The sequence below is a fragment of the Onychomys torridus genome, chromosome 11 (assembly GCF_903995425.1).
Source record: "Onychomys torridus chromosome 11, mOncTor1.1, whole genome shotgun sequence".
Classification (NCBI taxonomy): Eukaryota; Metazoa; Chordata; class Mammalia; order Rodentia; family Cricetidae; genus Onychomys; species Onychomys torridus.
In genome coordinates this window covers 83,351,897-83,374,820 of record NC_050453.1, presented here as the reverse complement: position 1 = coordinate 83,374,820, position 22,924 = coordinate 83,351,897, and the positions used below count along the sequence as shown (strand labels likewise).

At 35.8% G+C, this 22,924-nt stretch overlaps 1 protein-coding gene across 4 annotated transcripts in view; it reads right to left on the bottom strand.

Annotated features, from left to right (window-relative positions):
* Positions 1–9,723, bottom strand: part of Cdh19 (cadherin 19) — a 126,963-nt gene extending 117,240 nt beyond the window's left edge. For all 4 annotated transcript variants that reach the window (XM_036202392.1, XM_036202395.1, XM_036202394.1 and 1 more), the window contains exon 1: positions 9,551–9,723. The gene's annotated coding sequence lies outside the window, so the exon portion shown is untranslated. The remainder of the gene's footprint in view (positions 1–9,550) is intronic.
* Positions 9,724–22,924: the final 13,201 nt, after the last annotated feature.

Genomic DNA, 22,924 nt, shown 5'->3' with positions numbered 1-22,924 from the left:
GAGCACAAATTATACTATAGAGGCACTGTAATAATATGAAGATACTGGCAAACACGTGAACAAAAGGCAATCAGACTAAGGGAGCAGAAAACCTAGAAATAAGCTTGAATAGCTATCTGATGCCCTTAAAAATGAGACCAGGGGTTGGGGATTTAGCTCAGTGGTAGCAAAAACAAGGCCCTGGTTTCGATCCTCAGCTAAAAAAAAAGAAAAGAAAAGAAAGAAAGAAAAACCAAAAATGAGACCACAACATAAATTATTTTAAAACACAGATTCATTAAAAATTAACATATGCATCTTAGAAATCTTTAAAGTGAATATGGAAAAATGAAGCTAGAATTTTTTTTACAAAAACTCACTCATTTTACATCACTGTTAAAGGAAAATCTGACAATCTGAAATTCCATAACAAAAGGGGAAATAACCTAGGCAGTGGTAATGCATGCCTTTAATCCCAACACTCATGAGGCAGAGCCAGGCAGATCTCTGTGAGTTTGAGTCCAGCCTGGCCTACAGAGCGAGATCCAGGACAGGCAATAAAACTACACAGAGAAACCCTGTCTCAAAAGACCAAAAACAAAACAAACAAACAAAAAACAAAAAAAAAAAAATAAGAAGAAAAGAAAAGAGGGGAAAAAGTTCAACTTGTGTGCACAGGCAGGGTCATTGTGGTAACAAATTAACATTAACACTTCTCAAATAAAGAAATACAAATGGACAATAAGCAGCTGGAAATTTAAAAATATTGAACATTTTTAGCTATTGGGTAAAAGTAAATGAAATACTCATCGAGTTTCCTGCAGATGTAATCATCTTGTTAAATAAGAAGCACAGAGCCAATTGCAGAGTTAAAGGCCAAGGGGTCAGAGCAATAGCTGAGAGCTGAAAACTTTACCCTTCACTGCTTCTGCTGTCTTTCCTCTCCACAAGAGACCTACTTCCTGTGTCCTGTCTTTTATATAGACTTTCTATTCTGCCTTCTCATTGGTTGTAAACCTAGCCACATGACCTCCCCGTCACTGCCTGTCTTACAGACCTCCAGGTCTTCTATGGTTGGTATTGAGATTAAAGGCACGTATCTCCATGCTGGCTGAATCCTTGAACACACAGAGATCCTGCCTAGCTCTGCCTCCCAAGTGCTGGGATTAAAGGCTTGCACCACCACCCAGCTTCTGCTATGGCTTGTTCCGACCCATTTTCTAGCCACCATTTTTGGCTCTGTATCTAGTGGCTGTCTGTTCTCTGACCCCAGATAAATTTATTAGGGTGCACAATATTTTGGGAAATATAATACTACCACAGTTTCCATTTCATGAAAGTTTCATCACAAAATAAATTATTATAATAAGGTTATAAAAGGGGTATATTCATGCATTGTTGGAGTATGAGAGATATCATCTGATGAGTCTGGAAAGCATATGTCTGTTCCTTTAAAGAAGTAAAAAATAACTACTATATGACCCAGCTGTCCATCTGTGGGTATATATACAAAGTCTCTAAATCAACATACCAAAGAAATAGGTGGACAGCTATGTAGCATCACAAGAGCCAAGATAAGAAATCAAGCTTTATGCCTCTCATAAATGAACTAATAAGGAGAATTCAATATAATACACAAATATGTGGTGATACTTTATTTGTACTGAAATGTGATTTTATTTGTATATTAATAAAGTTGCCTTGGGGTCAGAGCAAGCCATCGCAAAAGCTGGGTGGTGGTACACGCCTTTAATCCCAGCACTTGGGAGGCAGAGCTAGGCAGGATCTCTGTGTGTTTAAGGATACAGCCAGCATTGGCAACACATGACTTTAATCTCAATACGAACCATAGAAGACATGGAAGTCTATACAGACAGGGAGTGATGAGGAGGTCATGTGGCTGGGTTTTACAACCAATGAGAAGGCAGAACAGAAAGTCTATATAAAAGACAGGACATGGGAAGTAGGCCTCTTTAGGAGAGGAAAGACAGAACAGCAGTGAAGGGTAAGGTTTTCAGCTCTCAGCTATTGCTCTGACCTCTTGGCTTTTAACTCTGCAATTGGCTCTGTGCTTCTTATTTATCAAGATGGTTACATCTACTGTGTGTGTGTGTGTGTGTGTTTGTGTGTGTGTGTGTGTGTGTGTGTGTGTGTGTCTGTGTGTGTATAAACTTTTGAAATAATGAGTAAAATTAAATCATTCTCAGAAAAGTAGGTGAAAATGGAGGTCATCACGTGAAGTGAAATACACCAGAGATGATAAGACAATTGGAAGATGTTTTTTCTCATATGTGAAGTTCAAACAAAGGAAAGAATACATGGGCAGAACAGCAGCATTAGTCAGTTATGTAATTAAAAGTTGGAGATAGAAGAATAAGAGTGTGATTGGACAGGTGGATATTATTATAGTCCATTATAAACATATATGAAAAAATATAACAATGAAACAGAGTACTTTTTGCATCTAATTATAGTGCCAAGACATCTCACAAACTGTATAATTAAATGTTAAGCATTATTTGATGTATACTCTAAACTCAAAGAAAAATCCTAGATAAATACACAGACACACATACATCCCTATTACTAATGATAACATTGGTTTATATGTATTCAGTATAATTTAAACAAAGTTTACCATAAGTAACTGTAAAGTAGATATTCCATGAAATGATATTTCCATAATGACAATAAATGTAAAAGTGAAATTAAAAACTATGATAAATACAGCTTGAAATAATTTCTTACATATATATTTAGATATATGTTTTATATCTATGAATGCTTATTTACTATTAGCTTATAAACTTGATAGGAAGATACTGCCTAAGCTGCCAAGAAATAAGCCAACCTGGAGTCTGCCTGAGTACCTAGCAATAAGCATTGTCAGAGGTCCTGATCATGCCTAGCCAATGAGGGACAACTAGACAATGTCATTGGATTAGGACTCAGCCTAGGTGCAGGGAAGTGGGTATACTGGGAGCTGAATAATGGAGTCTGCTGTTTGCCTTTTCCCTGACTCTAGGTGTCTGTGCCATTGAGTCCATGCCTTCTCACCCCCTCCCCCAAGGGAGCCATTAGCACCCACCAACACCCCTATAATATAAAATATAAGCCCTTGTTAAGAGTGCAAAATATATAAAGAAATACCTATGTATAACATGTTTGACAGGGAGCATTATTTACAAAGGATGCATACATATGGAACTGAAAGAATATTGCAGCCTTGATCCCTTTCATCAAATACTGTGCAGAAAGGACAGCATTATCTTTACTAGTTTAAGAACTATTCCAATACTATCAATGTGTATTCAATAAGGGACAAACAACAATGCTCTGCTTAAATTTCACAGTGCAATGACCACTGTGGATATTGTTCTGTATAAATAAAATGCTGAGTGGCCAGTAGCCAGGCAGGAAGTATGGGCAGGACAAGCAGAGAAGAGAATTCTGGGAACAGGAAGGCTGAGGGGCAGAGAGATACTGCCAGCCACCTCCATGACAAGCAACATGTAAAGACACCAGTAAGCCACAAGCCACATGGCAAAGTATAGATTAATAGAAATGGGTTAATTTAAGATAGAAGAAGTAGATAACAAGCAGCCTACCATGGCCATACAGATTGTAAACAATGTAAGTTTCTGTGTGTTTACTTGGTTGGTTCTGAGTGTCTATGGGCCTGTAAGGTGAGAGAGATTTTTTCTGACTATGGACCAGGCAGGAAAACTCTAACTACAAATGGCACCCAACATGTTGGCAAGAGTTTCCAACTAAAACCTGACAAAAAAAAAAAAAAAAAGATTCTAAAACGGAGCTAAAAACAGCTTCCTAGTTGTCTCTCCAAGTTAGTGGCAGCCTGCCAGTTTGAACTACTATGGCGGGTTCCTGGCATGTGTGTCTGACCTGCAGTGTGGCGGGAATGAGGCATCTACAAGCGGCACTTTACTCTGCTGCATGGTGAATTTAGCCTTTGCTAGTTAAAAATAACAACAAGAAAAGGTTTCTGGGCTATGAACTGCTTTGATAGAACTGCTTCTGATAGTTGATGGTACACATGGCTCCAGACCCAGAGCTGGTGGTAAACTGTACCACCCCCATGTTGGGAAGCTGAGGTGGACAGAGCCAGCACCCACAGCAGCATTTCATTCTTACAAAGATGGATATTACACAGAGAATCTGGTTTATGTTGTCTTTGGGATTTTTAACTGCAGAAAAAGATTTTATTGTAAAAGCTGTTGAGTTAAATAAATATGTAAATTTTAAAGGTACCTTGACTTCAAAATTTGGATATAAGGATATGTTGCTTTAGAAAAGAGTCTCTGCTTTTGTTTCCACAGAAAGCCAGAGGCTATGGATTTGTTCCAGATTAAGATACATCAGGTTTGATCAGCCAAGACCACCTGAAAGGTCTCCAATGACACCATGGCCCAGATGGTCCAACATCCAAAATGGTTTCAAGGCAACTGGCTCAGAGGTTTACCCTCACAGACTACTCCATAATCCTAAAATTTTCTTTGTGTTCCCATAAGATACAGCGCCCCCCTCCAGCAGGAAGTAGTAAGAAAAACTGCGCCCACATTCCCAAAATTATCAAGCTGGCTTTGGAGATAGAATTGGCTCACTCCTTTTCTAAACCCAAGCACATTGTTAAAAGAAAGGTTAAGAGATTCTTGTGTCCCACATCAGAAGAGCCTTCTGGTGTGGGACAAAGAAAAAAAAACAATATTTTTCTTTAAAGCAGTTTGATTATAAATTTGATCTCTTTCTAAAGAAGAAAAGGGGATATGATATAGATACAATAGGATTAAAGGGTAGATTAAGTAACTTCTAAAGAGCAACAACTTGTTTAAAATGTTTTACATTGGTATAGATTTTAGTCTGTTGATACAAACTTGAAGTTAATTTTGTCATACTGTGTGTATATTTCTACTCTTGTTTAAGGTATTATGTTTGTACAGCTCATTTAAAATTATAGTGGGTAATTAAAAACAGATTAACAATAAGTGATCTATGATAATCATACTCGTAGCCATGTTAGTTAAGTCTTCTAGGTATACACAGGGATATTTCAGATAGATAGGTAATCTTCAAATACTCCAAAGACCTATAGAATATGGTCCTTAAATATTTTTAAAATTTAGATTTTCATGTCTACTCCTGGCAGCACAGATTTACTTCAGAGAGGAGAATGGGCATTGAAGACACATCATATTGAGTTTATCTTCACCTTGGCAAAAATAGCCATTTGGGCAAGAAGCTGTTCTTGCCTGGACTGCTTGATCAACTGGACATGCAGGACCCATAGAAAGGTGACCACTAAACTTTGCTTGACAAAATGGTCCTTCAGGGTCCTGCTTCACAGAGGAAACTGCCAGACATTCTACAGGACACTGAGAGAAGTGACTGAGAGACTCTAGCCCTATGGGCTGAAGACAAATGCCCCAACTTTACAAAGGAACATTAGATGACTATCCAGGCTGCCAGTTGTCTCTGTCTACCCTGCAAGACTCCCAAAAGTTGCTTACATCCTTCTCCCGGTTCTCAGGTAATATTATATCCTTCTGAGGTCTTTGATGTGGTTGAAGACTAGATAGTTATAATTTTCTCTTATGATAAAAGATAAGTTAGATATAAAACCTTGTACTCACAAATATTAGATAGGATATTCTTTAATATTGTAACTGTAATTCTTGCTTGATAACTGTTTTATCTGTAATTTTACTATGTGAAAGTTAAAACCTTCCTTTTGAAAAAAAACAAGAAAAGGGGAAGTGCTGTGGATATTGTTCTGTATAAATAAAATGCTGATTGGCCAGTAGCCGTGTGGGACAAGCAGAGAAGAGAATTCTGGGAAAAGGAAGGCTGAGGGGCGAAGAGATTCTGCAAGCTGCCTCCATGACAAGCAAAATGTAAAGACACCAGTAAGCCACAAGCCACCTGGCAAAGTATAGATTAATAGAAATGGGTCAATTTAAGATAGAAGAAGTAGATAACAAGCAGCCTGCCATGGCCATACAGTTTGTAAACAATGTAAGTTTCTGTTTGTTTACTTGGTTGGTTCTGAGTGTCTATGGGCCTTTCAGGTGAGAGAGATTTGTTCTAACTGTGGGCCAGGCAGGAAAACACTAACTACAAATGACTATAACCATTCCTCATTAATGTGTGCATGATTTAGTTCCATATCTGTCTGTATATTTTTATAATATTATCATGTTATTAAAGAAGTTTACATACTCTTCAGAAGATTGTTTAATAATAAAATGCACTATAGAATTTTTTGAGATGGTTTATCTACAATATGACAAAGGCAGAATCCTGTGACATTTACATTCCTGTAACTTACATATACTCATTTCCACAGAAATGCCAATTTTTAAATATTTCAAAGAAATAAAATTACCTTTGTCATTTTTAAGCATGAATGATGAGTTCAAAGTATCCTCAGTTTAATACACTATATTGTAAAGGTGCATAATCCATTCATAATGTAAGATGCAATGAAAGCAAGTATCAAATAGGGATATATTGATCCTTCATGGTGATAATTCACTATGCTCAGTAACATTTTAAATTTATTTTTCATGTCAAAGTAGAGCATTTGAAGATCAAAATCACATTTTTCCTTCACTATTAAGTCATACTTCACTGATTTTTATACGTAATTGAATACTTAGTATGAGAATTTCTGTAAGAACATTAATGCTTTACTAATTGCAAAGCCTGTCTAAGATGAGACCAACATCCTCTTAAAGGATCATGTCAATATATTCAACCCAACCTGTAATGTGGTGAATGTGGTGATAATTTGTTGTACTCTAAAAAAGCTTGCCTGAAGATCAGAGGACAGAGCCAGCCACTAGATTAAACATCGAGGTCAGGCCATGGTGGCACACACCTCAATCCTAGGACTCAGAGGGAGAGATTCATCTGTATCTCTGTGAGTTCAAAGCAACACTGGGATGCCATGAGACTGATCTAGTCTGGGAGAGAAACAGAGCCAAGAAGTGGTGGCACACACCTTTAACCCCAGTATTTGGCAAACACACAAGCCATTAATCCCAGCATTCAGTCAGAGGATCCCTGGAGCTGGAGATGAGAGAAGTGGCTGTGGCTTGTTACTTTGTTGCCTCTGTTCTTTCAGCATTTACACCAATATCTGACTCCAGGTGTTTATTATAAGACTATTTAAGATTCATGCAACAATGCATATTTGAAAAAATAGTTAAATGGTTAATGATTTTTAAATTTTTCATCACTGAGTCACATTCTATCTCTTGAGTTGACAGTGGTTAACAAGTCTCTTATGTCTTGTTTTGCTTGGCTTTTATCAGGTCAAATATTTTCCAGCCAGTTTGGAAATGTCATTTCTCAGTTCTGTGAGCTGTCATTGGAAACATAAAAAAATGATTCTTGTAGAAATATTAGGAAGTACCATAGGGCTTTATTTTAGCCTTAATTTGTTATACAAAAGTGATAAACATACAGGGAGATCGTGGCTTTAAAAGGAAATCATTACAACATTTAACAGTCATTTTATTTTTTACTTATGTACTTGTAATCTTGGTTCTCAATATTAGCCTGGCAGCAATAAATCCCAAAGAAGGTGTGAAAGATCAACCTATTCTTTTAAACACTGAATAGTTTTCTATTTCTCCTGACTCAATGAAATGTTCACTACTAAACATTAACTTATAAGGTATAAGATCTTTTATAGATGTATGGTAAAATAATGAGGAGAAAAACCATTTTCTGTTAATATTCATTTATAGCATATAATTTAACAAAATTATTTTCTGAAAAACACATAGAAGACCTTTATGCATGTTTTCATTGTTATGTAAATTATTTTTATCTTATATGAAACATAAAATTATGCATAATCATAAGGTAATATACATTCAATGTAATATTTAAATCAAGTTATGGATATGTATTCACCTTAAATATTTTCTTATAGTGAAAAATCTTAAAAATGAATATTATCTTAAAACATCTCCAAATCAATTTATAAAATTCCTATGGGTAACCATTTCTAAGTTTCCAACATGGGCAAAAGACAAAACAGCAACACCAAAAGTGCAAATAGTAGAAATACACTGAGGTTTGTACAAACTGGAAAACTAATGTTTACAGGAGGGTGTGTGTGTGTGTAAGTAGAAAAGTGTAGGGCAGTAATAAAGAGCAAAGTTTACCTGAATAAGAGATTATAAAATGTAGCTACATATCATAGAATGTAAGATGTACTTTAAGTGTTAAAGAAGTCTTGTAAAGAAACACATTCAAAGAACAAGAATTGTGTATTTTTTGAGTTACATAAATATTACTTTATTTTTAAATGATCCTACATATGTAATTTATAATCATTTTTGTGTTTAAAACATATTTCACTGGTTATTAAATTCAAGCATTCTAAATACTTATAAAATAGAAATCAAATTTCAATAAAAAACAATATTCTTGCTTCTGAGTTGTGTTTGTGAATAAAGAAGTATATATTAGTACTAATGCATTTATTATATAAATTATAAACACATTTATTAATCATACACATTCAAAGTATGCATATGTTATAAAACTTAATGAGTTTTATCTTAATAAATCCACTTAAAACTTAATGTATAAATTTATATACAGAAAACATTCTTTGTATGAAACATTTCATTTATATTTAATATTCTTGATTTTATAAATCCCGTTTGCAACTTAGATTAGGGTTCTATTATAATTAATAATCCAATCATAACTAGAGTTGATAAATTATAATTTATTCAGATGTTGCTTAATCTTCATTATTTTTTAAATTTTGTCTTTTTAATTCTTCTGCTGGATACATTATTCTTTGTCTAATGTATAATTTGAGATATATAAATGCCTTTGCAAATACATCCATATAAAAGTGTAACTCCTTGTCTTACTAAGTATCTTTATTTTCATTTGAAACATAATATTATTTACTGTTTAAATTCTTTCAACAATGATTTTTAAAGAAAATAGAAAAAATATGAAATTATGAAAAGCAGTATTTATTCATTTATATGAATAGGACTTATATTGTTTCTCTTAAAGCTGAGCTCTTGTAAATCAAAAGTGTTGGCTTTAAAAAAGTCCCTGATTTTTATAATTGTTAGTCTTCAAAGAAACAGTGCTATAAAAATATGTGAGAAAAATCCATTCTGAAAAGTATTAATCAAGAAATAAATTGTTAGATACAATATTTTCTAAAGAAATATGTTTCTAGTCCTTTGAAGGAAATGATTATCCATGTTTCACAATCCTACAAAGCAAATGCACGATAATTTAAAATAAAGTCCAGTATTACAAATTCATAGAAGAAATCTTTCTATTCTCCTAATATTTGAGCATTATCCCCTGAATTAGTATTAATGTAGTAGAAATATATTCTTCTCTATAATTGTTTTAGGAAATGTCCAACACATGTATTGACTTCAATAATTTCTAGATTGCTTTTCTTTATCAAATGCCAAGTCCATCAGTTTTCAAACACTTGCTGACTTGTTCTAATAAACAAATATTATTTATATATTTCAATCTATGTCAATCAGAGTCTCACCTGCTCAGATTCAAATCCCAGGACACCTGAGTAAATGGAAACTTGAGGTTGTTAGCTCTTACAGAAGGAAGAAAGAAAAAGATCTTCTGACTTAGTTTTAAAAGCTTCTCACAAAAATCTCCATGTCTCAATGTGCTCTGAGTTAGGGATGCTGTGCTTTTAGTAGCACAACACTGTCAGTATGTCACTGCTGACTCAATGCTATTTCGGGTTCACCAATTAGAACCATGAACACTGAGTCCTTTGTGTAAAATATCAAAAGGGCATTCTGATGGCCGTTCTCAGTCTGAGGTTAAAATGGATACAGCAAAACAAGTAGTCTGAACTGATCTTTTCTTTCATATTCTCTCTCTCTCCTTGCTTCTTTTTTGTTTTGTATTTTTGCTAATAACAAGCAAAGGAAACTCCTAGCTTGAGGTGACCAAAAAGGGGAGTTATGTAAGAATTCTGAGTGAATAAGACATGCCCCCTGCTTGAGGATTAGGCCAGCAAACAAATGATCATTTTAAAGCATGAACAAAAGTTACTAAGAAAAAAGTTTTTCATTGTATGTCTATGTCTTCTGGGTCCTGAGTGTCCTTTCAATTGCTTCCTATGAGTAGTGCTATAATGGAAGGGACAATTTCTGGGATACACTGTTGCCTTTGTCAGTCTGTGCTCACCTGCATTCACAGAACTGCTTTTAGACAGTTTTAAATGCTCAGGGTTTAGAATGTGGATAGATTTTAAGCTGATTATCTCAGACAATACAGCCATGAATATATTCACCAATGCTCTTCAATAAACTTTTTACTCAGAATAAGTAGCTGTGATACCCACAAGGATGCTCTTGAAGCCTCAGTGTGTTGCCTTAGTCTGAGACTCCAGATAATGTTTCTGGTTTTCTGAAAATGCTAAACAATTCAAAAATAATGATAGTTGTTAAATGCACTTAAAATTGACTAAGAGAGTGAGAGTTTAGGAGAAAAAACTTACAACTCTCTGAGTACTGTTCTCACTGTTCTTCACATGTTATCAAGTCTGCCTAACAATATCATGAGAGCTCTCGTGTTGGCATCACCAATCTGTGCTCATTGTACCCTATTTTTCTGCTTAATGTAAACTGCAATCTGCACATAATTATAAATACCTCACTTCACATCTTTTGCAGTTAAAAGGTAAAGTAAAGATGACAAACATTTATATGAATAGGACTTATATTGTTTCTCTTAAAGCTGAGCTCTTGTAAATCAAAAGTGTTGGCTTTAAAAAAGTTCCTGATTTTAACATTTATTTCAAACACCCTCCATTCTATTTTTTCCACAAATGATGTTATTCTTTTTATGACTGAATAAAATTGCATTTTGTATACAATAAATATAGTTATAATTTTTGTACTTTCATGTCCATGTGCTTCTAAGATGTTCCAATTTTTTGTTTTGTTTTAGAGAAAGAAACAGATTTTTAAAGAAAATTTACAGTAAGATTTCCATACTACTGAGTAAAAACCAAGATTCTTATAGTTGGGTCTTATGGTAATTATATCTTCAGTCATTTGAGAAAACTCCTCATTGATGTCTATATTGGCTGCATAATTTATTTACCAACTAGTGGTGACTAACGCTTCTTTTCATCTACACATTTTTATGGGCATTGTTGTCATTTGTGTCTTGATATCCATTCTTATGGGATGAGAAGGAATCTTAAAGCAGTTTTAATCTTCATTTCCTAAATGCTAAAAATGTTGGCATTTTATTCACATATTTATTGGCCATATTTTATTTCTTTCTTAGAGAATTGTCTATTCCTTCATGATGAACTTATTGATTAAAAGATTTGCTTACATTACTGTTTGATTTTCTTGCAATTATTTTATATTCTAGATATTAACCCCTTGTGTGATGTATGGGTTGGGAAATTTTTAATTTTTTGATTAGGCTGTATAATATTTTTGCCTATAGTTTCATAAGATGATATTAAACTTAATATTTTTTGTCATTTCACCAGATTATTCAAGGCACTACTGGAGTATATGATTATATCTACCAGGATTCTCATTCTAATTTTCTCCAGTACTTCCAAAATTTAGTATTAGGTTAGTGTCTTTGATCCACTTTGAACTTTTCATGTGGTGAGAGATAGCACTTTTGTTTCCTTCTTATACATATATAGAGAATCTCTTCAACCAGAAACATATGTTTAGTTCTTTGTATGTATATGTTTTTCATACTATCGCCAAACCTTATGGGCTAGGAGATGCTCTGTCTGAAAAGTGCCATCCTTGTACACGTGAAGACCTGAGTAAATATCTGTAGACCAATTTAAATAAATGAAAACAAAAAAGCTAGGCATTGTGTCATGACTAATAAATAAGCCCAGTGTTGGAGAGTTAGAACATACAGATCTCTAAGGCATGTTGTCCAAGTAGCCTAGCCCAAGTGGCTAATTTAAGGAAAAATTAAAGAAGTAATTTTAAGAACATGATGCTGACATTCACAAGAGATGGAGTGAATGATTTTTGGTCTCTCAATGGGTTATGGATAGGATGTTATTGTTTAGGATGGTTGGTTACAAGTTGTTTTGTTAATGGTCAGGAAAAAGGCTAAACAAAAGATATTAGATCCAGGTTTCTTATTTGAAAATCAAAGAAAAAAGATATAGATAAGAGTTAGATTATTGAATCTACTCTGAAAAGAAAAAAGAGAGGATATGGATACAATAAGATAAAAAGGTAAATTAGTGAATCTACTTTTAGAAAGCAACTACTGGTTTTATATTATATTGGATTTTTGTATAGTATATATAAATTATGTACATTGAGACTGATTTTGTTAGAAATATAGTACATATATTTCTAATCTCTAATGTATTGTACCTACACAGCTCATTTAACAATGTAATGCAAATTACCAACTAACTAGGATATAAAGAAATGCAAATTAGTATTTAGTCACCTATTACAACTGAACTTGTAGTCATATTAGGTATGTTTTCAAGATAAAACAAATTTAGATAAACAGGCCATATTCAAACACTTCAGAGTTCTATAGAATATGCCATTTAAGATGTTTCAATAACATAGATTCTTTTTTGTATGACAATGAGACATGTCTGTTCCTGGTAGCACCAATATATTTCAGGGAGGATAATGGGTATTAAAGAAACTTCAAATGGAGTTCACTTTCTTTGTAGCAAAAGTTAGCCACTGGACAAGGAAATGCCCTTCCTCAACTGCTGACAGTGTGCTGTCCAAGTGAACAAGTAAGACACTAAAGAAAGGACAGCAGAACCTTGCCAAGACAAGGTAAGAAGGTCCTTTAGATAATCCTGCTTCACAGATTAGTCTGTTAGATATGCTAAACCTGTAGGCGAAAGATAGATGCCCTAAACTTGCAGAGAAATTGTGGGTGACTTTTCAGGAAGCCAGCTGTTTCTGTTATTTCTCACATTTTTTTTTTGGGGGGGGAGTCACTTCCTGCTTAGGTAATAGTATTTCCTTCTCGGGTATCTGAGTAAGTTGAAGATTAGATAGTTATAGTTTGCCTTGTTAACAAATTCAGGAAAAAAACCTCACTAAAGAGGTGTAAAGTGTCTAAGTTTGGAAGACATCAAAATATATATTCGGTTGGTAATACAAGTTAGGATAGAATGTGAATCAAGTACAACACTTTGGAACCACAAAAATAGGATAGATAATGGAGTATTTTTTTTTTTTAATTTGTCAAATGTTTATGGACAGCTTCTCTGATCTTTCAGCATTCACCCTGATATCTGGCTCTGAGATTTTTATGAAAACAACATTTAAGATTTGAACAACAAAGCATTTTCCCAATATTGGAGAGGACAAAGGGAAAAAAAAAAAAACCTAAGAAGAACATGGCTTTGAGAATGGAGTGGCTCTTTTTGCCAGTCATGCTGTTACCCACTTGAAAGATAAAACTTGTATGCCCCAGTTGCTGGAAAACAGGGAAGACTTCTGTGGGCAGGCTCCCCCACCAAATCTGCCCATTGGACCCTGACATCTACAAGACCCATAGCCTACCCAAAACTTCACATCCCCCTGCAACCCCAGTAGCTTCCTGAGACACAGAATCTTCTAGCTCCAATTAGACCAAGAACTATGATTGGACCCAGAGTGGATCCCTGATACACTGACACAACAAGCACAGATTCAACCAAGAGCAACTCGCTCAGACAGAGGCATCTCTGGAACCTATTGGAGGGAGAGATGTGTAGACACCAGTGCAAAAATACATACAACAACGTAAAGAGCAATATGGCACCACCAGAACCTAGCAGTTCTACAAAATCAAGACCTGAACACCACAACATAGAAGAAGCAGAAGAATGCAACCTTATAAATTACTTTATGCAGATGATAGAGGCATTTAAAGAGGAAAGAAAAATTTCCCTTAAAGAAATTGAGGAAAAGCTGAATAAAAAACGAGAAAAAAATCAATAATTCCCTTAAAGAATGCCAAGAAAACCAGGAAAAAGCAATTAAGCTGGTGAAGGAAACAGTTAAAAACCTAAAAATTGAAGTAGAAGCAATGAAATAGACACAAACTGAAGGAATACTGGAAATAGACAATCTAAGTAAATGAACAGGATCTACAGATACAAACATAATTGACAGAATACAAGAGATGGAAGAGAGATTCTCTGGCATGGAGGATACAATAAGAGGAAAGAGATTCATCAGTCAAAGAGAACACTAAAGCCAGAAAAGTCATGACACAAAATATCCAGAAAATTTGGGACAACATGAAAATACTGAACCTCTGAATAATAGGGATAGAAGAAGGAGAAGAATACCAACTCAAACATACACACACACACAAAGAAAACAAAAAACAAAAAAAACATGTTCAACAAAATCATGGAAGACAACTTTCCCAACTTAAAGAAGGAAATACCTATGAAGACACAAGAAACTTATAGAACACCAAATAGATTAGACACTCCCAAAAAGTCCCATTGCCACATAATAATTAAACCACTAAACATAGAGAATAAAGAATATTAAGAAGAACAAAGAAAAAAAAAAGGCCAAGTGACTTATAAAAGCAAACCCATCAGAATACCATCCAAGTTCTCAATGGAGACTCTAAAAATCAGAAGGTCCTAGAGAGACAAATGAATACATTAAAACATACATACACACACACACACACACACACACACACACACTCACATACACACAGATGCCAGACCATAATACTATGCACAGCAAAACTTTCAATTATCATAGACAAAGTGAACAAGACATTTCCAGACAAAAGCAGATTTAAGTAATACCTATCCACAAATCCAGACCTACAGAAAGTACTAGAAAGAAACAATAAAAAAAAGAACTCCAAGCTAAGGAAGTCAGATGCACCCATGAAAACACAAGGAATAGATAATGCCAAAGCACCAAATCCCACAGAAGGGAAATACTAACACACTACCTCCAAAATACACAGGAATTAACAATCACTGTTCATCAATATCCTTTAATACCAATGCACTCAATTTGCCTATAAAAATACATATGCTAAGGAATAGATATGAAAACAGGATCCATTCTTCTGCTGCAAAACAGATCAGGAAGGACATTATATATTTATCACAGGAAAGATCCACCAAGATGAAGTCTCAATACTGAACATTTATGGCCCAAATATGAGGGGACACACATATGTAAAAGAAACATTACTAAACCTTAAATCCCACATAAAACCTTAAATGTTAGTAGTGGGATACTTCAACACCCCACTCTTACCCATGGACTGTAATGCCAGACAGAATCTTAACAGAGAAATAAGGGATATAACAAATGTTAAGACTCCAATGGGGGTTGGGGATTTAGCTCAGCAGTAGAGTGCTAGCCTAGCAAGCACAAGGCCCTGGGTTTGATCTTCAGCTCAAAAAACAAAAAAAAAAATTAAATAAATAAAATCAGGAAAAGAAGACTCCATTGGACTTAATAGATATCTACAGAACATTCCATCCTAACACAAAAGAATATACCTTCTCAGCATCCTGTGGAATCTTCTCTAAAATTGACCACATACTTGGCCACAAAGCAAAACTCAACAAATACAACAAAAATTGGAATAGCCTGCTATATTTTACTGGACCACCATGGTTTAAAGATAGATTTCCACAACAACAAATATTACAGAAGGATTACAACTGAATGAAACTTGAACAGTTCTCAACTGAATCAACACTAGAACAAGAAAGAAGTAGAGAAATTAAAGATTTCCTAGAATTCAATGAACATGAATGTACAATATACTCAAAATTATGGGACACCATGAAAGCAGTGCTAAGAGGAAAATTCATAGCTCTAAATGTCCAGATAAAGAAGTTGGAGAAATCTCACACTAGTGACTGAACAGCATACTTGAAAGCTCTAGAACAAGAAAAAGCAAACTCTCCCAGGAGAAACAGATACCAGGAAATAATCAAATTGAAGGCTGAATCAATAAAATAGAAACAAAGAGAACAATACAAAGAATCAATGGAAACAAAGAGTTGGTTCTTGGGGAAAATCAACAAGATAGACAAGCCCTTATCCAGATTAACTGAAAGAGAGAGAGAGAGAGAGAGAGAGAGAGAGAGAGAGAGAGAGAGAGAATTCAAATTAACAAAATCAGAAATGAAAAGGGAGATATAACAACTGACAACAAAGAAATCCAGAGAATCATAAGGTCATAACTCAAAAACCTGTACTCCACAAAATTGGAAAATCTAAAAGAAATGGACAATTTTCTGGATAGGTACCAAATACTGAAATTAAATCAAGATCACCTAAACAATTTAAATTTCCACTAAGGAAATAGAAACAGCCATTAAAATCTCCCAACTTAAAAAAAAAAAAAAAAAAGCTGTAGAGCAGATGGTTTCAGTGTAGAATTACCAGAATTTCAAAGAATAGCTAACATCAATATGCTTATAGTTGTTCCAATAATAGAAAGAGAAAGGACATTACCAAACTTTTTGTATGAGGCTACAGTTACCCTGATACCCAAGCCAAACAAAGATGCAGCAAAGAAAGAGAATTACAGGCCAATCTCCCTCATGAATATTGATGCAAAAATACTTAATAAAATACTGGCAAATTGAATCCAAGAACACATCAAAAAATCATCCAACATGATCAAGTAGGCTCATCCCAGAAATGCACACATGGTACAACATACAGAAATCTGTCAATGTAATACACAGTATAAACAAAATCAAGGAAGAAAACACATGATCATCACATTAGTTGCTGAAAAAGCCTTTGACAAAATCCAACACCAATTCATGATAAGGATCTTGGAGAGATCAGTAATACAGAAACATACCAAATATAATAAAGGCATTTTACAGCAAGCTAAAAGCCAACATCAAATAAAATGGAGAGAAACTCAAACAAATTCTACCAATACTGGGAACAAGACAACCCTGACCACTCTCTCCATATCCATTCAATGTAGAACTCGAAGTCATAGCTAAAGCAATAAGACAACTAAAGGAGATTACGGGAATACAACTTGGAAAAGTAGAAGTCAAACTTTCACTATTTGCAGATGATATGATAGTATATATATGTGACCCCAGAAATTCTATCAGGGAACTCCTGCAGCTGATAAACTCCTTCAGTAATGTGGCAGGATACAAGGTTAAACCAAAGAAAAATTTAGTAGCTCTCCTATATACAAATGATAAATGGGCTGAGAAAGAAATCAGAGAAACATCATCTTTTACAATAGTCACAAATAATATAAAATACCTTGGGTTAACTCTAACTAAGCAAGTGAAAGACCTGTATGACAGGAACTTTAATTCTCTGAAGAAAAATAATTAAGAAAATATCAGAAAATGGAAAGGTCTCCCATGATCATTGATAGGTAGGACTAACATAGTAAAAATGGTAATCTTACCAAAAGCAATCTGAATATTCAAAGCAAACCCCATCAAAATTTGATCACAATTCTTTACAGACCAGGAAAGCACAATACTCAACTTCATATGGTGTAACACACATTTCTAAACAGTCTTATGTAACATAAATTTCTCCTCAGGTGGAGCTCCAGGAGTCCAATCAGCAAAAAAGAGGAAGCATTGTATGAGCAAGAGATGTTGAGACCATGATTGGAAAAAGCACAGGGACAAATAGTCACACTAATGGAAACACATGAACTGTGAACTAATAGCTGAGGAGCCCACAACTGGATCAGGCCCTCTGGATAAATGAGACAGTTGATTAGCTTGAACTGTTTGGGAGGCCCCCAAGCAGTGGGATCTGGACCTGTCCTTACTGTATGAGCTGGCTTTTTGAAGCCTGGGGCCTATGCTGGGACACTTTGCTCAGCCTGGGTGAAGGGAGGAGAGCACTGGACCTGCCTGGACTGAATCTACCAGGCTGAGCTGAATCCCCAGGGGAGTGCTTGCCCTGGAGGAGATGGGAATGGGGGGTGAATTGGGGGTAGGAGGGGAGGAGGGACAACAGGGGGAATCTGTGGATGATATGTAAAAATAAATTAAATTAAATTATAAAATTAAAAAAAATAACTGAAGCCAGATATTGGGGTGAAAACTGCGAGTTCAGAGGAATAGAACAAGCCACAGCCAATAGCAATTACCTCACCAACTCTTCAGCCTTAAGCTCTGTCCAACTCTATTACTTCCTGTCTGTCTATACAGAGCTCCAACCTCTATGGTTAACTAGTGCTGGGACTAAAGGTGTGTGCCAACACATCTGGCTTCGTTCCCAGTGTGGCCTTGAACTCACAGAGATCCAGATGAATCTCTGCCTCCCTAATGCTAGAATTAAAGTCTTGTGCTTCCCTTGCTTGGCCTCTATGTTTAATATAGTCGTTCACTTTATGTTCTGATCCCCAGATAAGCATTACTTGTTATAGCACAAGCAAAATATCACCACAATATGGAAAAACAAACAAACAAACAAACAAAAAACAAGAACAGCTAAAACAGTCCTGTAGAATAAGCCAACCTTTGGAGGCATCACCACCCCTGACCTCAAGCAATACTATAGAGGTATAGTAATAAAAAACAGCTTGGTATTGCCATGAAAGCCAACATGTGGACCAATGGAATCAAATTGAAGATCTTGACATTAACCCACACAATTATAAACACCTGATTTTTGACAAAGAAACCAAAATTGTACAATGGAACAAAGAAAGTATCTTCAACAAATGGTGCTGGTATAAGTGGATGTCAACATGTAGAAGATTGCAAATAGATCCATATCTATCACCATGCACGAATCTCAAGTCCAAGTGGTTCAAAAACCACAATGTAAAACCAGTTACACTGAACTTGTTAGAAGAGAAAGCAGGAAGTATTCTTGAACACATTGGCAAGAAACCACTTTCTAAATGTAATACAAGAATCACAGACACTGAGAGCAACAGTAAATAAATGAACCTCCTGAAACTGAGCAAAAGACAAGGTAAATAAGAGAAAATGACAGCCTACAGAACGGGAAAGTATATTCATCAGCTAAACATCTTACAGAGGACTGATCTCTAAAATATCTACATGAGAAAAGGAAGAAGCAAACTGTAGTTTGAGTTTTCCTGCCTGGCCCAGTCAGGACAAATCTCTCTTACCCACCAGTCCCACAGTCGCTCAGACCCAACCAAGAAAGCACACAGAAACTTACATTGTTTAGAAACTGTATGGCCGTGGCTGCTTGTTATCTACTTCTTCTATCTTAAATTAACCCATTTCTGTTAGCTTGTGGCTTACCAGTGTCTTTACATGTTGTTTTCATGGCGGCTGGCGGTGTCTCTCTCCAGCCTTCTACTTCCCAGAATTCTCTTCTCTCTTGTCCCACCTATACTTCCTGCCTGGACACTGGCCAATCAGAACTTTATTTACACAGAGCGATATCCACAGCAAGCAAAGTGCTAGAGAGGTCCCCAGAAATGCACAATGATGCATCCATTATAGACTACTGGCAGTGGTCGAGAGAAAGCCTCATCTGACCTAGTCTGGTGATCAGATGGCCAAACACCCTAAAGGTCATGCTGGAACTCTCATCTAATAACTGATGGAAGTAGATGCAGAGATCCTCAGCCAGGACCCAGGTGGAGCTCCAGGAGTCCAACTGCTCAAGGAAGAGAAGGGATTGTAAGATTGTGAATTGTTGAGACCAAGATTCGGAAAGCACAGGGACAAATAGCTAAACTAATGGAAACACATGAATTATGAACCACAGAGCGATATCCACAGCACTTCCCCGTTTTTTTATTTTTATTTTTTTAAGGAAGGTTTTATCTTTTACATAGTACAATTACATATAACAAAACAATTATCAAGGAAGAATTACAGTTACAATATTAAAGAAGATATCCTATCTTATATTTGTGAGTATAAGGTTTTATATCTAAGTTATATTTTATCGTAACTGAGGAAATTATAACTATCTCGCCTTCAACCACATCAAAGACCTCAGAAGGATATAATATTACCTGAGAACCAGGAGAAGAATGCAAGCATTTTTCAGGAGTCTTTCAAGAGTAGACAGAGACAACTGGCAGCCTGGACAGTCACCTAATGTTCCTTTATAAAGTTGGGGCATTTGTCTTCAGCCCACAGGGCTAGAGTCTCTTGGTCACTTCTCTCAGTGTCCTGTAGAATTTCTGGCAGTTTCCTCTGCAAAGTTTAGTGGTCACCTTTCTATGGGTCCTGCATGTCCAGTCGATCAAGCAGTCCAGGCAAGAACAATTTCTTGCCCAAATGGCTATTTTTGCCAAGGTGAAGATAAGATATGAAGTGTCTTCAATGCCCATCCTCCTCTCTGAAGTAAATCGGTGTTGCCAGGAGCAGACATGACTCACTGTCCAGAAAGTCTAAATTTTAAAAGTATTTTAAATGCCATATTCTATAGGTCTTTGAAGTATTTGAAGATTACCTATCTATCTGAAATATGTCGATGTATACCTAGAAGACTTAACTAACATGGCTATGAGTATGATTATCATAGATGACTAATTATTAATCTATTTTTAATTATCCATTACAATTTAAAATGAGCTATATAAACATAATACTTTAAACACGAGTAGAAACATATACACAATATAACAAAATTAACTTTAATTTTGTATCAATAGACTAAAATCTATACCAATGTAAAACATTTTAAACAAGTTAATGTTCTTTAGAAGTAAGTTCCTTAATCTACCCTTCATCCTATCATATCTATATCATATCCCCTTTTTATCTTTAGAAAGAGATTGCATTTATAATCAACCTGTTTTAAATAAAATAGTAGTATTTTTCTGTCCCACACCAGAGAGCTCTTCTGATTTGGGACACAAAAATCTCTTAACCTTTTATTTTAACAATGTGCTTGGGTTTAGAGAAGGAGTGAGCCAATTCCATCCCCAAAGCCAGCTGGGAATTTGGGCGTAGTTTTTCTTACTACTTCCTGCTGGAGGGGGGTGCTGTATCTCATGGGGACATAAAGAAAATTTTAGGATTATGGAGTAGTCCATGAGGGTAAACCTCTGAGCCAGTTGCCTTGAAACCATTTTGGATGTCGGATCATCTGGGCCATGGTGTCTTTGGAGACCTTTCCAGTGGTCTTGGCTGATCAAACCTGATGTATCTTAATATGGAACAAATCCATAGCCACTGGCTTTCTGTGTAAACAAAAGCAGAGACTCTTTTCCAAAGCAACATATCCTTATATCCAAATTTTGAAGTCAAGGTACCTTTAAAATTTACATATTTATTTAACTCAACAGTTTTTACGATCAAATCCTTTTTTGTAGTTAAAAATCCCAAAGACAATATAAACCAGATTCTCTGTGTAATATCCATCTTTGTAAGACTGAAACACTGCTGTGGCTGGTGGCTCTACCCACCTCAGCTTCCCAACATGGGGGTGGTACAGTTTACCGACAGCTCTGGGTCTGGAGCCATGTGTCCATCAACTATCAGAAGCAGTTCTATCAAAGCAGTGCATAGCCCAGAAACCTTTTTTTTTTTTTTAAACTAGCAAAGACCAAATCCACCATGCAGCAGAGTAAAGTGCCACTTGTAGATTCCTCATTCCCGCCACACTGCAGGTCAGACTCACATGCCAGGAACCTGCCATAGTAGCTCAAACTGGCAGGCTGCAGCTAACTTGAGAGAGACAACTAGGAAGCTGTTTTTAGCTCTGTTTTAGAATCTTTTTTCTCAGGTTTTAGGTGGAAATTCTTGCCAACACGTTGGATGCCATTTGTAGTTAGAGTTTTCCTGCCTGGCCCAGTCAGGACAAATCGCTCTTACCTGCCAGTCCCACAGTCACTCAGACCCAACCAAGAAAGCACACAGAAACTTACATTGTTTAGAAACTGTATGGCCGTGGCAGGCTGCTTGTTATCTACTTCTTCTATCTTAAATTAACCCATTTCTGTTAGTCTAGATTGTGAATTGTTGAGACCAAGATTCAGAAAGCACAGGGACAAATAGCTAAACTAATGGAAACACATGAATTATGAACCAAAAGCTGTGGAGCCCCCAACTGGATCAGGCCCTCTCAATAAGTGAGACAATTGAATAGCTTGAACTGTTTGGGAGACACCCAGGCAATGGGACCCAGTCCTGTCCTTAGTGCATGAGCTGGCTGTTTGGAACCTTGGGCTTACACAGGGACACTTTGCTCAGCCTAGAAGGAAGGGACTGGACCTGCCTATACTGAATCTACCAGGTTGAACTGAATCCCCAGGGAAGTCTTGGCTCTGGAGGAGATGGGAATGGAGGGGCTGAGGGAAGGTGGGCATGGGTGCAGGAGGGGGGAGGACAGCAGAACCCATGGCTGATGTGTAAAATTAAAACACAAATATAATAAATAAAAAAGGAGAAAAAAACATCTCACTAACAATATAAGAAATGAAAATTGTAGTCATTATGAGATGACATATTTCACCCACAAAATGGCCCCAATTTTAAGTTCTGGAAAAAAAACAAGTATTGGTGAAAATGAAGACCAATGAGAATTCACCAATATTGTTAGTGGAAGTTACCATAGTGACCTCTGTAAAACTGACAATGTCTGTGAAAACTCAACCCATACCTACTTTGTGACTCCAGACTTCTTGTTACATACCTTGTAGAACTACATTCACACATGTACCAAAGTGTCTATGTCTTTCACAGACAACAGTGTATATTAAGGAATATGTAATCAATCCATCAACTCAGTATGCAACAATATGTATATTAAGGGATATGTAATAGCACCATATAAAATACAAATAACCAGACCATAATTCAAGCACACACACACAAAAAAAAAAGAATTCAAGAAACTAGAAATCAAAGTAGTGAACAGCCCAATTAAAAAATGGACTATAGAGCTAAACATAGAACTCTTAACAGCAGAATCTCAAATGGCCT